The sequence below is a fragment of the Macrotis lagotis genome, chromosome 4 (genome assembly GCF_037893015.1).
Source record: "Macrotis lagotis isolate mMagLag1 chromosome 4, bilby.v1.9.chrom.fasta, whole genome shotgun sequence".
NCBI lineage: Eukaryota > Metazoa > Chordata > Mammalia > Peramelemorphia > Peramelidae > Macrotis > Macrotis lagotis.
The window spans coordinates 216,224,665-216,228,988 of NC_133661.1; the positions used below are offsets into that span (position 1 = coordinate 216,224,665).

General features: G+C 47.4%; 1 pseudogene; it reads right to left on the minus strand.

Moving 5' to 3' along the window:
• Positions 1 to 3,296: 3,296 nt before the first annotated feature.
• Positions 3,297 to 3,880, minus strand: LOC141520308 (josephin-1 pseudogene; annotated as a pseudogene).
• Between the last annotated feature and the right edge of the window lie 444 nt (positions 3,881 to 4,324).

Below are 4,324 nucleotides of genomic sequence, written 5' to 3' on the forward strand. Positions count from 1 at the left end.
ATTTTCATTCCTTAGTATATTCTTGAGGTCAGTGGTTTTGCTGATGAGGTATTTTACATTTTCTTCTATTTTTTTTTGATGTTTTGATTTTGTTTAACAGATTCTTGTTGTCTCGTGAAGTCATTAGTTTCCACAGACTCCATTCTCCTTTTTTTAGCAAAGAATTTTCTTCATTTACCTTTTGCAACTCCTTTTCTATTTGGTCAGTTCTAATTTTGAAAGAGTTTTCCATTTGACCAGTTGATGTTTTGAGAGAATTGTTTCCTTTTTGCATTTGTCCAATTGTGTTTTCCAGGGATTTGTTTTCTTGTTTCAAGGTATTTATTTTCCCTCCCAATTTTTCTCATTTTTTAAAATCTCCTTCCTAATTTCTTCAAGGAAGTCTTTCTGGGTTGCAGACCAAATCATATACTCCTCTAAGGTTCTAGATCTCTCTGAATTAGGGTCTTTAACTTCTAGGTAGTTTTCTATGGACCCTTCTTATGTTATGGGAGGGGCTTATTCACAGAAATTTGGTGTTGAGATCCCTAGAGGCTTTATTCACTGAGTGTAATAACTACAAATGGGCCAGCCAGTAGGGGGTGATGATTACTTTCTCTGGACTTTCAGTGACCTTGAGTTGAGGTCCTTTCTCTTGACCTGGAGGGATTTGTGTGACTGCTGGATACTTTTATCCTTGAACAATGTGCGCTATGCCCTGGGGCAAGGTAATTACTCTCCATTTTCAGCTGAGGGAGTTCTGCTGCCCATATCTGAGTCTGGGGAGGGGTGGGGTTGTTTCTGTGTTTGTTCTGGGAAGAGGACTCTGCTGAAGTGAAAACATGGAGTTTGAGGTCCTCCACACCAGAGGAGTCCATCAGATAAATGTCTACAACTCTTACACTGGAACTCTCCCTCCAGCCCTGCCTGAGCTCCCCCAACCATCAGTCCCACAGCAGCACCTCCATCACAGTTGGCTTTTAGATTGTGGCTCCCACAGTTAACAACTCCATGGCTAATCCTAGGCCAGTTCCAGTCTCAGCCCATCCTGGCAGGCTCTCTGCTCTCTCTCCCTGTCTCACCCTTGATCCACAAAGACAGGCCTTGAGGTAGATGTCTTTCTCCTAGCTTCTTTTGCTGGGTTTTGTGGATCCAATTTCTGTTAAGAGGTCTGTTTCATATTATATATGCTTGTCTTCTCTCCATCATCGTAGCTGGAAGTCTTCAACAACAACAATAATTGAGCAACAACTATCTAAACAGCAGCAACAAAGATGCAGTACTAGGCTTGGAGTCAGGAAGACCAGTAAGATAAGGATAATTTTACTTTTAAATGAATTGTTTTCTTTTTACAGTTGATCAATTTTATTTTTGATGAGTCATATTCCTTTTCCAGTTGGTCATTTTTACTTTTAAAGGAGTAGTTTTCCCTTTCCATTTGGTCAGTTATACTTTTTTTTTTGAGGTTTCCATTTTTTTTTTAAATATTTGGTTAAACAAAATACATCCTCTGTAAACAAACCCAGCACAAGGCCAATAAAAGGGAAGAAGGGAAGCAAGAAATATAAAGAGCCTAGGGTTGCCCACTGATTGGCAATAGGGCCAGGGGATCCCCTTCCTTGGAGGGAGAGGGGTCTCCATGCCCTTGGGCATCAGCATGGGTCCCTGTTCCTGAGCACCAGAGTTGGATATGAACAGAGAAACCAGCCCTGAAATGTTTGTAAAGCATCTTTGCATATTCCATTGGCTTGTGTACTCCATGTGCATGAGGCCTCTTGGGCCATGTGCATAGATCTAAGCAGGTTCTTTCCAGAAATGCCTTGCTGTCATGGTCAGAGCTCCTACAGGGCCACCAAAGTTTGCTGGATTTTCTGGCTGGTGTTGGTGAATGGAATGTGATCTTGCAGAGGGAAAGTGCTCCTCAAGGGGCCAAGCAGCAGGTCTGGTGTGGAAAACAGTGGGTGCAGGAGACATTGCGACCGGTGCTGGGAAGGGGATGATGTGGGAACTGCTTCCTGGCCACCATCATTCAGCATTAAAGAATGGCCTTGCTGTATGGTAAGGTGAGTGTGTAGAAGAGTGATGGTGTAAATATGCCATCCAGTCAGTCACAGGTGGGAGAAAGCTACTGGTGATTCAGGCCAGTAAGGCCTGCTCAGGCTTGGCCTAAGGTCTTAGTTCTGCTCCTGGAGAGAAGTCCTGACTCTCTTGGCTGGCAACACCCTTGCCTATGAGGGCCAAAGAGGCCACTCCTGGAGTTTCCTTTCTAAGATGGCCACAACTGGGCTCAGGGAGCTAGAATTCCTTCACCTGCCTTCTGCTCTTTCAGCTTTCAGACTCAACTGACAGATGAAGGCCATTCCTGAGCTAACTTCAAAGACTACATCCCATGAAGCTCCTGCCACCCAATTGGAGGGTTCTGGCTCTTGGAGCTGTCTTTGCTCCTGATACTTTCCAGGCTGTTCCAGTCCTCAAATACCTTTCTAAATGAATGTTTTTAATTCATTCTCAGGAGACACTAGAATCAAATTGAATCCCCTTCCCTTCCTAACAGTTTGCAGACAATGTAGTGAAATGATGGGGACTTCATAAAACAAGTGGCCTAAGGTCAGGCCACACTCTCACTTAGTGTATCTGTGGCTTCCCCACCCTTGCCCTTCCCCAACAATGCAGAATTCAACTAATGCCCAATTGAGAGAAATTTTTCTTCTGAAAAAACACTCCGGTTGGCCCCTTTCCTTTAGAACTACACTCTCAGTGAAGGGGGAGCTGAAGGATAGAGTCATTCGACATGCTGTACCGTTGCTAAGTAAGGTTATGAAGATGTTTTCCTGAGAGACCCCTTTGTTTTTGGCCCTCCAAGCCAATCGTGGGCTTCGTGAGTCTCTTTAGTCCAATTAGTCTGACAGGAAAGGGAAAGTGGAGGCAGCATCTCCCATAGGGGGCAGCGGGTAGTTAACCCCAGAAAAGGTTGTGTCAAATCCTACGTGTGACCTCTACACAAAGAAGGCAAAAGTCCATGCTAGGATCATTCTTTCTTCCCCCTCTGCTTGGAGAGAAAGCCCAGGGAACTTGAACCATATCCTCACTTCCTTCCTTCTCAAGAAGCAAGTTTATCCGTCCTCCAAGCTGAACTGTTGCCTTGTCAGGCTTGGGAAGAACCAACCCAGCAACTTGTGGGGAACAGGAGAGAGAATGAGAGAGAGAGAGAGAGAGAGAGAGAGAGAGAGAGAGAGAGAGAGAGAGACCACAGCACAACAAAGGCTCTCAGAGGAGGGGAAGGCAGGGAGGAAGAGAGGGCAAGAGGCAGAGCTGGATTAGACATCTGTCCTCCAGATCTGGTGGGCCTCCACCTCTTCTGGGATGACAAACAGCAGCTCACAGTTCTTTCCTGAACTTACTCTCTCCTCCAATCCACTTGGGCACCTTGAGCTTGGAGTCAAGGTTGTAGTAGGTGCCTCCCACCTCTAGGATGCAGATCCAGTGTTGTCTTTTGAGTAGAAGCTTCAATGGACCCCAGCAGAGGCCGGAGGGGAGATTCATGATGAAGCCCATGACATTGGAGAGGGCAATGACACTGACATCCCTTCTTCACTTGTCCCACCAAACCGATTTTGGTCTGAAGGGCTGCCATGATGACATTCACCTCGTAGTTTCCATTTCCCAGCATGCTCTTCTTGTGGGGTGTCACCCTGGTGTTTGGGGAAAGTCTCTGGAAAATCTCCTGTAGTGTTCCTCGGGTGAAGGCGTTGCTGTCTTGGAAGACTTTGTTGAGAGCTTGGAGGGCGAGGGCGCAGAGTTCGCGGCGCTGCTTCTCGGGGTAGATCTGAGGGGGCGCTGGCTGGGGCAGTTCCAATGATTCTGACTTGGGCTTGTCGCCTCTCCAAGGCATGCAACTCATGTTTTTATTTTCCAGGAAAAGATGGCCTGGGAAGCTTCCCACCCTTCCCCTGTGAGGAAGAATGCAGCTTCCTGGGTCTGTCCCGGATTGGGGAGGGGGGGCTGCCTCAGTCTCTAGGGGCCCTGATTTATCTTGGAGTAGAGACAGCAGTCCCAAAAGCCTCCCCACAATTCTGTGTTCAGTAGAAAAACAACTCTGCCTCGGTTTATTTTCTCATCGTCTCTGCTGCTAAAGTGCGGGAGACCCCAAAATCATCCCAGGCCCAGGACCATCATCCCCTCCTTCCAGGCTTGGGAGAGGCCACCGCCAAGTGGGCTGGGGCACATCTCTCCTTTTCGTCCATCTCCTTGGGCGGCCAGGGCATCGGAAAGGGAGGAAGGGCAGGCTAGCAGGTGGCAGCCCCGGGCCTCAGGGACCTTACCCCTGCCCTTGGGGGCACGGCTC